Source organism: Callospermophilus lateralis, chromosome 2 (assembly GCF_048772815.1).
Source record: "Callospermophilus lateralis isolate mCalLat2 chromosome 2, mCalLat2.hap1, whole genome shotgun sequence".
Taxonomy (NCBI): Eukaryota; Metazoa; Chordata; class Mammalia; order Rodentia; family Sciuridae; genus Callospermophilus; species Callospermophilus lateralis.
In genome coordinates, this window is record NC_135306.1 from 179,312,110 (window position 1) to 179,326,630 (window position 14,521).

Genomic DNA, 14,521 nt, shown 5'->3' on the forward strand with positions numbered 1-14,521 from the left:
TCTCTTCATTTAAAAAAAATCATTCTTTTTCCTGCGATGATTATTAATTTTGCCTGCCTACAAAGAATTCCAAGAAGCACATTTTTCTCTTCAAGGCCATTTGTGGTATTTTAAAAAAACTAGTTGGAAGGCAGCTTAAATCCACAAAAACAAACCAAAGACAAGTAGTTTTTCTCAGTCTGGTAAATATTAGCCACAGCAGAGGACTACTTAGCTAACCCTAGGTAGGCTGGCTCTTCAGTGCCTCCCTCTTGTCTCATTCCCTACATCCATAGTCATGCCCCAACAGGCAGAAACATCAACTCTGACCAGAATCCCCCCTGCATCCCCCCAACACAAATGTGGGACTCAAGCTGCAAAAGGTAGCAGGTGGGAGAAAGGGAGTGAAATTTCCCATGGACTGGTAAAACTTGATGAACTTCTCTCAGTAACCCACACTGTACAGTCACAACTAAATGCCCCCATCCCAGCTGTTACCTTCTTGATACCATTTTGAGATTTTTTTCTAGCCGATCCCTGAAGGCCTAGCTGGTTAATTTTCGAAGCAGCTGGGAAGGTGATAGCATTTCAAGTTCTGGTTCTGCTCCATTCCCACCCTTCTCTCAGCTAAGAAGCTATCTAATTACTTAAGTAATCGTTAACACTTTGTGCAAAAGCAGCCAGGGAAACAGTGCACACAGACACCCGGAAGCAATAGTGTTCTCAGAAGCAAGAACCCCCCAGCTCCAACCCAAGCTCCCCAACCCAGGCTGGAGCTCTCTACAGCCTTAGCAAGGCCACAGACCCACATCCAGAATGAAGAAGTCTCCAGAATTCTCAGTCACCCAGGCCTTGGTCCACAAGGCCATTAGGCCACTGCCCCCCTCCCTGTCCCCAATATAAACTTCAGCTTTCAAATGGTGCTGTTGTTTTAATTACTTAATTCACAAAATTCATCCCCAAACTCCTTAGCTGGCCTTAAGGGGAGAACTCGCTCTGGATCCTCCCGCCTCCGGCCCCCAGCCAAAGAATAATTAGCAATTAGGATGACAAAGTTTTACTCTCTAGGGCCAAATAAGATAACAACTAATCAAATTGCCTTCCGACGTATGCAAAGGTCACCGGCTATAAAAATGTAATGTCAGCAGTAACAACTATTATTTCTCCTCGGTAAACTTGCCAGGCTTACAAGCACTTTGCTTTTCATTTCATTTTCTGCTTATACCCCCTTTTCAAACCTTCCCAAGTTCGAGTTAAACACCCAAAATGGCTTAGAGAGCTTGGGAGAGTATGAGGAAAAAAGAAAGAAAGAAAGAAACCACGTTTCACTTTGTTTTTAAACTTTCTAGAAATCACTCATGACTGAAGGGCCAGGGTTTAGCACTCGAAAAAGAAAGCATTTCCACTTGAAATTCAACTCCATTTCCCCCAATTACACTTGCTAAAATTCAGGGCTATTATGGCGCAGGGAGACTGAGAAAATCTGCACAGGGAAAAGAGGCAACAACTTTATGAACTTTGAAAAGACACTTTTCTCCTGGGGTCCTAGAATCCAAAAACTCTCGAATTACTTAGACTAATTATCTGGGGAGAGTATGTGGTCAGACTAGAGGGAAAGCTAATGCTTTCATATAGATTTTTTTTTTCTGCCACACAAAGAAAAAACATCAGAATTTTAAATACAAAAAAAAAAAAGGCAAAAAAAGCAAACCACCTTTCCAGCTGGAAACTTGTTGAAATGGTAACACGGTGCGCGGCTAGGTCAGAGGAAGACGAAGACAAATACCCACCGAGCGTTGGGGGCCTGAGGATTGAAACACCCCAGCTTTCGCGGGGCGGGGGAGAGAGTTGGGGGAAGCCGGAGGAGCAGAGTTTTCAAGTCCGAGCTAGGCTGGAGGAGAGAGCCCGGGGGCTTGATGGAAGCTGACAGTCCTCCAGCTAGGCTCTGTGCTCCATCGGAGCGCGCATCGGATCGCCTCGGCCTGGTGTCTTCCTTCCCGGCTCACGCTTGCTCGCGGTTTCTGCCTCCAGCGTGGGGCTGCCTCGCCGATTGACTCCGTTCCGCAGCGGCGGGCATGATGCCCCCTTGGCGCTGGAGTACCAAATGCTCTTCTGCGCCAGATCCCAGCGCAGCACAAAGCTGGAGGACCCGCAGAGCGGCTCAGCGAGCCGGCTCCCGCGGCGCTCCCTCCGCGCGCCGGCTCTCTGCACACTTGCAGGGCCGCAGGCTGGACAAAGCAGCGGCGGCGGCGGTTCTTTGCGGTCCTTCCCGGGCCTTGGGTACCACAGATCCTCTTCGTCTTCTCCCGCAGCCCGGGATCGTTTGACTATACTGGGGCTGGAGCCGCGTCTGCAGCCGCGCCTGGAGCCTCGATTCCTCCTGCTAGCTTAACCCGCGCTAGCGCTGGAGCTGAGCCGGCAGCCGGCCCCGAGCCCTGCGCCGCTCCGGCTCGCCAGCGGTCGCTCTCCGACGCGGGCTTTCGCTGGAAGTAGAAAGTTTGTGCTCCTGCGTGGAAACTTCTCTGGCCCAACTCTTCTGGCGTAGTGGTGGGGGAGGGGACCGGCAACCAGAGAGGGAGGCAGAGGGAGGCAGAGGGAGACCTGCCTGAACACTGAAATAAAAATAAAGCGAAAAGAAAGAAGCGGACTCACCTTTATGAGGCATCCTCTCTCGTTGTCAAAGCTCCTGTCAAGAGTTTTGTTTGATTGGGTGTTTTTTTTTTTTTTTTGGTTTTTGGGTTTGTTTTTTTTTTTTTTTTTTTTCTGTTGTTGCTTAAAGACCACAACGGTTTGAAATTACGGTGTTTAAAAGGAGTTTCTTGTGAGAGTTTTCTCCACGGACGCTGCTGGGTTGGTGTATGAGAGCAATTCTCAGATCCCTGGGAAGGAGACAGAGATTGACAATAAAATGGGCTGTCAGCGGCTGGAGAGTGAGAGATAAAGAGTGTGGGTGAGGGAAGTGGCTGCAGCCAGCACACCTATGCTGATTGGTGATGGCTCAAGTGTGTTAATGTGTGTGTGCCGGCGCCCGGCCTCGCCTCCACCGCTCCTCACTGGCCCATTAGCGAAGCCTGACCTCTGTCATCATCCTCCAGCAAAACACTTCCTCCTGCGCCTGAACCAGAGCGGGAAATGAGGCCGAGCCACGGTTCGCTTTTCAAACCCACTAATCACTCCGCAACATGCAAATGCACCGCTCGCTCCCACACAAAATATTGCTTTATGCAAAGCAGCGCCGGGGCCTCGCGCCAGCCGATTGGATGCTCCCTCTCCCCGCCTGGTGCAATTGGTCCGTTTGTTTGAATATGAATACACTTGTTTTCGGCTCCGCCGGTGGGTCCCGGCTCTTCTTCCCGGCGAAGGGCCCCCGCGCTGGGGCTCTGGAGCTCGCCGACATCTCCCGGCTCTGATCGCTCGGGCCGTCAGCACCGCCAGCACTGCGGCCGCGAACTTGAGCGATCGGGGGAAGGCCTTTGGGCTGGGAGTTGAGCCCCCTTACCCCCACCCCAAGCGGGGTTCAGGACTCCTAGCCCCAGGAGGGAGCAAGTTTCGGCAGCTCTGCGTTGTCCTTTCCGGCCAACTCCAGTGAACGGTGGCCTGCCGCCCCGCCCCCGTCCACCCTCCCCTCCCGCCCCTACCCCATCACAGCCCGGGCCCCAGGAAGCCGAGCACCACGCTGGCCTCTCCCTAGCCCACCTGGCCTCTAGGAAGAAGAGGAAAGGGGCGGGAGCCTTCCTGGGTCCTGGCAGTTTCACTCCCGGCGGTGGCGGCGCGTCGAAGCCTAGGCCGGAAGGAGGCCGCCAGGCCGAAAACTCGGCGAGGCCGGCAGCCTCCCCAACCCAGGCCTCCTGGGCCTGCCCATTCCCCCACCCCTGCTTCCCCCGGAGTCCTTTCTTCTCTTCTTTCTCCTTTCGGAAGCCGCGGTGCGCAGCGGAGCGGAGGCAGAGCCCGGGCTGGAGAGGCCCGAGTAAACACGCCACTTACTTTGTGTACAGAGGATTCTTGTGAAAAGCCCTGAAGAGTCCTCACCAAACACTCACCAACTTCTCCCACGTGCCATTTGTTGACTAAGTGTGGCTGCTTTTCCAGGCTCCTGAGAGGAGGGGAAGCAAGGGGGAGATAAAAGGGGAGGGGGAGTGGTGGAAGCTCGGGGCGGGTGGGGGGATGACCAATGCTGTAAGAGATTCTGTGCGTGTGTGTGTGTGTGTGTGTGTGTCCCCTCCGGCGTTGTTGGTATGTCAGCGTGTGTCGGTGTGTGCTACCGATTGTGTGTGTGGTGCGGTAGGTGTCCGCAAGACTCCTCTCCTTGGTCAGCTCAGTCCACGGAGACAGCTCTCCTTCAGCTGTTGCCAGAAAACCGGGGAGGAAAGTAAGTAAACGGTTTTTCTCTTCTGACCACACACCAAAAGTCTGTCTGTTGAATGCCCGATGATTAGGATACACCTCAGTACACTCCAAAGGCGTCCCTCGGAGCACGCAGTTTAGGTGACAGGGGAGCCATCAGGCTGCCTTGTCCTGAGCTGTCTTGGAGCGGGAGTGCCTTGGAGCCGGGAAGGAGAAGGCCTGAGATGCAGGACATACCCCAGGACTTGGCAAAGGGGTATGGAGTCCGAAAAGCGGAGGCAAGGAGGCTGAAAGGAAGCCGCCGCCGGGACATTGAACTCTTCCTGACTTCTGAAAAGTTCTGCAAGTGAGCGCTCATCAATAACTGCCTGCGCGAACCGAACTGACCGCTGACAGGCAGCGCCGCGGAAGCCCCGTGGGAGTCGAAACAGGCCGCAGTCGGCTGCCTTGGGCGGCTGGGCCTGGTGTGGGCCTGGCACTCTCCGTCCGGCCCAGAACCCAGCAAGTTGCTATCAGGAGCCTACGCAGAGTTCAGCCGGAGCGAGGGCCTTCCCCGCCCCAGCCCGAAACGGGTTCGTACCACCCGCTCACCTCCTCCGTCTGGCTCAGCCCCTTTTGTGCGGCTCAGATCACTCAGCGCCAAGGGAAATCCAGGCCAGAGGCGAAGGAGGTGGCGCTGGGTACCGCTGCCTCCCTAAGAGATTTCGTAGGACCGCGACTTTCAGAGGATCCCTGGAATTTGGGCAGCAGTTTCGGGTCCCAGAGCAGCAAGAGCCTGCGTTCTCTTTCTTTCTCTTTTACTTCTCCAGTGAACGTTAAAGAAGCTTAAACTCAAAGCTACTAGGCATGAGCGAGAAGGGGGAAAAAAGACCCAGTGACTTTGTCCGAACTGGAGGCGAATATCATTTTTACAACCTCTCAATTAGCGACCGAGTGGATTAGCACCTTCTTAAGCTTTGCCTCAGAAAGAAGCAGCCATAATCTTGTTGCTATTTCCCCCCAGGGCACTGGCTCTTTGAATCAGCTCCTTCTCCCACCCCTCAACCCCCACCTCACCTCGGAAAAAAGTTTTAACAAAAAAAATCAGAAGAGGCGAGGAGCCGGGAGTGAATGCCACTGACGTCATTGGGTGGGGATGGGGGCTCAGGGAAGGACTCCTGGAAACTCCTCTGCACAAACAAGAAACAAAAAGGACTTGGCCGCTTCCAATGTGTCAATATTTGGGGGTGGGGGAACTCAGCTCCAGAAGGAGGCAGAATTTCCAAAGTTTAAGGAGAGTGGGGTGAGAGCGAGATTTCCTCACTCTCTCGGGACAGGTCTCAAGGAGGGTGGGGGTGCCATTTTGCTCTTTGCAGATACTCCCTCTGCCAAGTACCTGCTGTGGGGGCGACGTGGAGGGGGTGGAGTGGAGGTGCGGGGTGCCAGAGATGTCCACAAAATTGAGACACCTCGCAGGTCGCCATTTTAATTCAAGCTTCCAACAAGACCGAGGCCCACTTGCAGTCCTTTCAAGGCCGGGTGGGTTAGGGTGGGGGAATTGCGCTTTAGGTTTCGGTGTCGCCTTTCTCCTCCACTCCCGCTGCTCTCACCGCCCCCCGCCCCTTGGAGCGGGAGGAGGACCTCTTTTCCGCCTGTCCACCGCAGCAGGGGCTGCTCCAGTTGTCCCACCCGGTAACAGGAGACTGTCGTGCCGAGGGAGTCTGTGCCCACACTGGGAGAGGGCTCAGAGTGCCTCTCCTCAGTATTAGTCCCAGCCCTTTGCCTGTGTCCACCCCATAAAGTTCCTGGTCCCGGGCGTCCTCTGTCCAGGCAAAAAAGTGCCCAGCACTCTGGGGGATATATTTTTGGCTCCCAGTTTCGGAACCAAGAATCTCCCACCCAGTGGTCGAAACCTTCAAACTCTTGCTTTCACGGAGCCAAGCTGACAGGCACGGTGCTGGCGCGCTGGAAATGGTAAAGCCTGGAATTTTTTGAAAGAAAGTCTCTACAAACATCTGCATCACTTTGCATAGCTCTAAACGTCTCCATCTGCAGACCCTGGGAAAATGGGTCCCTCCGTTGGCGGAACTGACAAACCGGTCAAAAGATCACCAAAGGCCTCTCACCCCAGCCTCCCCAGTCCGGGGTGCTTCCTTGTTTCAGGCCTTTCTCCTCTTTTCTCCAGCAGCCTGCCGGGTTTCCACTCCCCCTGCAGTCTGGCCAAGCCCACAGCTTAGGGAAGCCGAGGGGATCCCAGAGACCTCCCTGCGGCGCCTCCAAGCTGTGTCCTCGCTTGGCTGAAGGAAGCTAGGTGCCCTCGTCCTTCCTGCCCTGCCAAATGGTTGGTGCGTTAGGGGGCTATCTGGGATCGGTCCTCTTTCCGTTTATACTGGTCGGCAAGTATCTCTCCGGTTCTCTCCCAGTCCCTGTCCCCCACTTTAATACAACATTGTCCAGCTGGGTGTCCCAGAAAAGAGATTTCTTAAAGTCTGTGGATCTGACTCCCAACACTGCCTTCCAGACTCTACATGTTGTTGTCTAGATAGGGACAGATTGAAGCTCATCAGATTTAGGGCCCTTGAAAACAGCAGCACTCTCGGATTCTTGGAAATAGGGTTACCTAGGAAAGTCTGCTTTCCATTTCCTCACCTTGAGTGGATCCCTCAACACTCCTTTCCCTGTTACCTCCGCCCCCCACCCCAAAAAAAGCTAGAGTTCAGCTTCAAAAAGAAAAGCAAGCCAAGGTCTCTTCTCCCTAGAGATTTGCTTTCCAAACTCTCTTCCAAAGGCCAGACCAAGTCCTGTAATTTGTCCAGTCTTGGATCTAGGAACCTGCCGACCAGGAACTGAGGGCTCTGGGGCTGGGGAGCAGGAAAGAGCAAATGTGATGGCTGGCTCGCTCCAGCAGCCGGGAACCAGAGCTGAGGACATCCTGACGAGGCTTTTAAAATGACATTGATTGGGACAAGCTGTTCCCAACAGCAGAAAGAGTTAATCTTCCTGTTAATCAAGGCACTAAGGGGCTCAATGCGAGTTTTATTAGCGACTGAAGAACAGAGGCGGCAAGCGAGGGATCAAAAGCTGGGATCCCAGATATTTTGTCAGCGCGTGCTCTCCAGGAAAAAAAAAAAAAATGTATTTTCAATTAGAGAACAATTCGGCGCTTTTCATCATTTCCTAACCCAGCCACACAGATGGTGACTTACAAACCTGGCGAGCGGGGAAAACCGATGCCCGGGGGGCAGCCAGGGGACCAAGGGGCGGGGAGGAGGTGAGGGTTGTTCGGCGGGGAGAATTTAAGAACCCTCAGTCGGGGGCCCTGAAGCCTCCAATTCCTTCAGAGTGGAAAGATGATGAAAAGTGAAGCAACAGACACAACCACTAATATCCTCATCCATTCCTCCGGGTCAGCGCCCTACTCCCCAGGCGCGAGTGGAGTCCAGACCCCTGGCTCCACGGCCCCACCGACTGGAAACTTTGCGCAAAGAGACTCTCCTCCCTTCTCTCCCGCGCTGCCCCCTTCTGCCCCGGAGGGGCGTTGGATTCCCTTCGGTTTTCCTTTCAAATTCTAAAATAAATGAACTCCCGGGCCGTGAGGAAATCTGAATAGCACCCCCTCCAATAATCCAAATTATATGAGAGGATCTGAAGGAAAAAAGACCAACCACATACATCCTCCCATCGAGGAGGGCACCGGAGTGAGAAGGCAACAGAGGAGGTCCCTGGCTTGCCCTGAGCGCAGGGCGAGGACTCTGGTCAGAGGTAATTATGTCACCGCGTTTTCTCGCCGTGACAGCCGAATAAACACAATCTCCAATAAACATCTCTAATGAGGGAGGAGGCCCGATGGCTGGGTTTGATTTATGACTGGAGGACAAGGTCCACTTCCCACTGCGAAGCAGGCAACCTGCTCACCGCCCAGCTCTGGGGAAAGGAATCTATGGAGGAAAGGACCCCGACCCAGGTAAGGTGCGCGGCGGGGCGGCCACTTTGCTGATTGCCTTGCTTCGAGGCTAGGATGGCCACCTAGCCTGTAAGAGTTGGGAGGTGGTCCTATCACCTGTCACAAGAGCCTGAGATCCAAACGTCCTCCAAAAGTGCCTCCAGACGGTCCAGAGAGGGGGCGCCAGGAACTCGATTTGGAGTGGGGGAGGGCGAACCAGGGCCTGACCTAGAGGCCTCCCCAACCCGGGAGGGCAGGATGCTCCAGAGCGGCGCTTAAGTCGGCCTGGGTGTCTCCAGCAGCTCAGGGATAGGGTCCCGGGACTTTCGCCCCGCGGAACCACAAGTTAATCTAAGTTTGGGGTCGTCCCTTTCCTGACCCACTTGGGGAAACTTCCGGCACCGGGGCTCCAGCTGTCCCGGAGAGGGAGTGTGACTGGGCTCCGCTTTACTAGACACTCAGCCGCGGGGCTTCCAGGCGCCCATAAGCTTCCCATAAGCAGAGAGTGCTGCGCCGGCAGTAACCAGCTCGCAGTAACCCGAGCCCGCGTTCTAGCTCAATGAAAATCGCTAATTATTAGGTCTTCCGAAGTGAAGCTCAAATCACACGCTGGGGGCTTTACTCGCTGCCCAGCTCTGAGAACCGCATTCTTTCGTCCACCGTTCCTTTCAGGGAAACGAACCCCATCTCTCAGACTTTGTTATGGTCCAACCATCTACACTTTTCCAACCAAGAGAAACTTTTGTTGCACCTCGCTAGACCCGCGGCGGGGTACTTCCATGCACTCCCACCACGGCTGGGGACTTCTCCATACGTGAATGTCTTGCGGGCGGATCTTAGGTGCAAACTGCATCTTCACATCCTGCACTTCTCACCATCGCAAGCGACTTCTGTAGACAGAAGCGGCAGACCCCCGCCCTCAACCCTCAGCGCAGGGCCAGTCTGGAAGTCCACTCGGGACTGAAACATTTTGCTACTTTTGCAGAAAAGCATGCTCAGCAAAAATAGCTCCCCTCCCCCCTCCTATCCCGGCCTCGATAACTCCCTTCCATTTTTGTTTGCCTCCTTTTGAAAGCAAAAAATCGAGCCCCGGGGCCACTTGCGGAGGACTTTGATTGGGGGGACACCCTCGCCGGCAAGGGGCAAGGGAAAGGCGCCGCGAGCCGCGAGCTGGGTAGCTGTGGGGGCATGGGCGGTTACCTGGGAGCAGAGGGCGGGGAGGCAGGTGAGCCTGGCGGCGCGGGTTCCCACACTTCTCACCACCGCTCGGCAGGGGAAGTGGCAGATCTGACAACCGCGTTCTACGCGAGGACCTGCCCCAGAGTTTAAATGTCAATGATAAGAAAAGAGGGTGCTCAGGCAGGCGCTAACTTTCCTTAATATCCACGCCAGCGCGGTCCTCATTGGCTGCCCGGCCCGCGTGACGTCATGGCGGCCAGAGTTGGGTTTAGCTCCGCGCAGACTAGCTTTCCCGCCCGGCGGGAGCCTCCCTCTCCCGACCTAGGGTCTGACCCGCTCGCATCCCCAGCTCTGGCCTTTCCTGGCCTGGCAGGCTGCTGCCCACGCCCAGCTCTGATCCGCCTGGTCCTTTAGAACGTGCAGTCAACTCCTCCAGTAAGCTAGTCCTGCTAAGTGCGCTCCTCTTGCCCTTTCATCACGCGGATCCCACAGCCCTACCCTAAGGCTAGTCACCTACCTCTCTGGGTGACCACCCTAACCCCTCCTGGATTCTCCAGGGAGTCATATCATCAGAGGGACCCGAAGGCCGCACCGGGGTTGAAAGTGAAGTGGCCTCTGGCAGAAATCGTTTTCAAAGGAGCTCAAGGAGCGATGGATAACCCAACCTGGTCCTCGTGCACACAAGTCACCAGCTGGGCATAGACTGGGGCTCCAGGGGAAAAGAGATACCTTCCCTCAGATTAGGCCAAAGTTATGCGGCAGGTCCGCTGAATTTTCATAAGTTCCAAACCGGGCCTGCCGGGCTTCCCTCGTCCCTGCTACTGAAAGTCTCCAGCCACGTAGAAAATGTAGGTGATTGTATTTATCTTTTGCTTGAGGGTTATTGGTTGAGTTGGTGGTCTGGGGAAGGAAAATGCGGAAATCACAGTTATTGAGGTGAAGACTTCCCCTCTTGGCACCGAGGAAACGACAGAAACTGAGACGAGGTCGGCAGGATACTGACCTGGTGGTCTGTGCCAGTCTTCCCTTCACACCTTCTGTGGACTGGGAGACAGCTTAGAGGAGCTGAGCCTGTTTCTTGGAATGAATGCCTACACCAGGGTTGTCTTAACCCGTCCCCCCTCCACCCGGTGGAGGGGAGGGGGGCTCTTCATCTTCCAATTTCTTCTCCCTCTGTCTGCATCCAGATCTTGATTTTGGAAGTGACTGACACCCGGCCTGGAGGGTCAGGGGACGCTTAAGGAAGTGGCGGGAGGGGGGAAAAGGGGCGTGGTATTGCTTGTAGATAGCCGCAGCCTGGGTGGACCCAGGCGTGTACGTTAAGGCCAGGAGCTGGGCGCTTGGGTCAGAGGAGGCCCCCAGGGCCTGATCCTAAACACCTTGGTCAGTAGGGGCCGCGAAAGGAGAGCCTTGCACAGATGGCACAAGGTGAGGGGTTGAGAGGTTTCCGCTCCTTCCATAGCACACCTGGACAGGTGCAGGGCTTCACAACAGGCCGGGGGACTGCTCCAAGCAGGTCGCCTTACCTCTCTAGGTTTAGCCAGCGTTAGAGGGACTAGATTTTTTGTCTTTTCTACCCGTTGAGGCCCGGAGGGAGGGATGGGTGGGGAAGAGAAAGCAAGCCTTGGCTGGGAGGGGAAGATTCTCCACACTTTCCTTCTTCACCCCAACTCTCTGGGATTCAGGAGTCAGGGCCAAGGAGCGTCCACCCTTATTGACCATCCTAATCTGGGCCTGAACCCTACCGTGGGGGTGTAGCCCCAAACCTGGCTGGGCTGGGAAGGGGCGCTCCAGCATTTTCTCGGGTTCTTCGCCATCGGTCTTCTCCCATGACCTAGTTTCTCTAGGTAAGCCCCTCGCTCTCCTTCGGAACCTCCTCCCAAGATCTCCTCCACTTTGTCGTATTCCTCGGGGGTGTGGACTATGGGTAGGCCTTGGGCCTGGGTAGGCCTCCCCAGCCCCGCAGTTTCTGTTCGAGGCTCACTCCTCACCCGCCCCCTGTCCCAACCGGAGGCGGCCGAGAGGGCTGCTCCGGGCTTGTTTGGAGTCCTGGCCATTAAATGTGAGCGGATCCCTGCAACCCAGCAGGGTGCTCAAGAGCGACGCTGGAAACGCCACGGCCGCCGCCTGCTTATCTGCCTGTCAATAAAGGACGCGTTCAGGCCGCGCAGGAGCGCCCGCGGTGGAGGCGAGGCCAGACCTCTGCCTTTCCGAGCTCCGGGCCAACGCTTGAGCCGCTCTCCATTTGCCCCCAGCACAGAAAGCAGAGCGCGAGGGATCCGGCGCTGGGGTCGCCACCCGGGAGGGAGCAGTTTTAGTCGCAGCTAAAACTTGGTCCTCCGGGTAGCTGTTGACCTCGGAGAACTCTGAAGACACTCTCAGAACCCGAGTGCTGGGGCCTCCCCTGGTCTCCTGCCACCGGCCTAGGGGGCAACGGGGTCCCGGCCGCGTGGTGCCTAGCCTTCAAGATCTACCCTTGCCCCTTCAGGGTAGAGGCAGTCTCTCTAGGCCTCAGGGGCTCGTATCGCTGGCAGAAGGGCACGGCGGGCAGCGAAGACTTTAAGCGACCAAGATGCCCACTGACTGCTACCCGAGTCAGGCTGTAGGTAGGGTTCAAATGGGAAACACAAACAAACAAACAACCCCTCATTTTCTTCCAGGCTTCCCCCATCCCGGGTTGTCCCAGGCTACAATCCTCCAACATCTAGGGCAGTCCCAAGCTCTGCTTTCTACAGCACCAGTGCCCCAGCATGGCAACCGCCCAGTCTGGGGAGCCTTCCTGAGCAGCCCTGACCCCTGACTGCCAGGAAGGCCAGAGCTTCCCGTTTAGTCAGCAGAAGCGAAGTGCGGGACTAGGGTGTGGGGGATAGGGCTGGAGGGTAAAGGAAGGATTAGAGAGCAGTCTGGGTTGTAAGCGGGAGGGGGGAAATCGGTTATTGGCTTGAGTTATAGCTGATATCTGTTGTGCTTGTCCAAGGTACGTTTTCCCCTCTTCTCTATCCCCTTAACTACTTTATGCAAACAAACCGGCTTCCAGATTGTTGTAGCCCCTCCCCCGAATCTGGGCTACTGGGTGGGTGGGAATTGATTCAGTGTTTGTCTTTTAATTGAGAATGGGCATTGAGTCTCCCAACAACTGAAAAGTAGAAAGGGATCTTTCCACTTAAATATTTCAATTTCATTTTACTAAATCTGAACAACATTGAGCCCTTTTAAATGTCTTCTTCTTTTTTTAAAAGAGTATTTCTGGACTGAGGATGTGGCTCAGTGGTAGAGTGCTTGCTTAGCAAGTGTGAGGCCCTGGTATAATTCCTGCATGGGAGTGTGGGGAGAGGAAGAAGGAGGAGGAGGAGGAGGAGGAGGAGGAAGAAGAAGAGGAAAGAAAGCAAGGGGAAAAGGAAAGAAATGAAATTGTATTCCTGAGTGGGTACTAATTTATAAAGGGGTTTAATAAAGATTTGCCATATAAAATTAATAGCAGAGGGAAAAGTCCCACACATAATTGAAAAACATACTATGTATATTTGCAGGTTAATTCAAATAACTATACAAGCCAGTAATGCAGATATCATCTAAGAAATAAAATTAAATGGGCAGTGTATGTGGCTCTAGCTCTTCTTTCCCTCTCCTTCACTTCCTCTCCTTTAAACAGCAAGTTGGCTTTAACAAGATTTTTATTTTAAATCAAAACTAAAGGAACATTTTTTGGGAACTCAAGCATCAAAAAGAAGAATATTTATCAAAGATAATATTTGCCATCTTTTCACCCTGGTCTAAAGGACTGCATAATGGCACAATTACATGCAATTCTGTGATTTTTTTTACTTTTCAATTGTTATCCTGCTGTCATACAAAGAAATATCTTAGTTTCTTCTCTTCTGTCTGTTCTACCACACTATAAAAAGTTTTCTGGGACCTTTGAGAAAATCTCCAATCCTTCCAGATTTCTTTCCTACTCAGAAGATCTCTACAATCAATTCAGGAAAACTCTGCTGTCCTTTCCTTTTAAACATTTTCATATTAAGTCAGTTTGAGGCACCATGTTTGATTTTTTTCTCTCCCTTGTCGGGGTGGAGATGGAGACATTAGCTGAATTCCCTGGGGGTGATTGGATGCAATTCACTGAAAGTAGACAGGCACGTCCTGGATGTTAGAAATTCACTTTTTCTCAACGTGACAAGGCCGGCTTCGATCTACAATTGTATTTGAATGGGCAATGAGCGGAAAGATCTCTCATCATTAAGCCTGCTTCTACTTTAGCAAAATAAGGAGAGCCTTCATTTGCACACAAATGCTCATAAAACTCAGATTCCCAGCAACCCTTTAATAAAAAGGGATTGCTGTGTAATTTAAACTGGAGGTGAAGAGAAGACAGACAGAGATGGGGGGTTTCAACAGCATCTCTTCCCTTCCCCCAAAAGGTCCATGCGATGGAGTTGACTTTTTTACTTTAAATCTTAAATAAGATGTGAGTTGTAACAAGAGGATTGGCACTTACTCTGTGACCCTTATAATTGGATTAAATATAGGCTGAGACGTACAAAAACACACCAAGATTGACACCTGCCAACTGGACTTCCTTATGATTGATTGTGATGCTTCGTGCTGGCAACAATAATGAAATAAATTGTACGGATAAAACAGCACATTTGTCATTTCCGTGCCATGAGTGAGGAAGTCAACGAGTTAGGCAAGCTGTTAGCTGACAGGCGCGAGCGGGAGGCAAGCTAAAGAGATAAATAAGGATTCCAGGCATTGACAGGACAAATTATAACTTGTCACAACCTTTTTAAATTCAGAAGTTTTCAATTAACATATATATTGCTGTTACATATAAGATAAGGGGGCACCGACGTAAACACGAGAGAGGGGCGCGGGGAACCCTTTCCCCCTCCCGCCCCCGCCCGCCCCCAGGGCCCAGGGCTTGGGCGTTGGGCCTCTTCGGCTGCGCTCGCCAGCAAGCAGGAACCCTGGCAAGCCGGGAGGGCACCCGCAGGCCAAGGCTTCACGACCTGTCCGCGGACTCACAGTTTACTAACGTGGGTGAGAGTGCTTTAGGTTGAGGGGCGGCTCCTTCTTTTGCTCATACCCGCAACC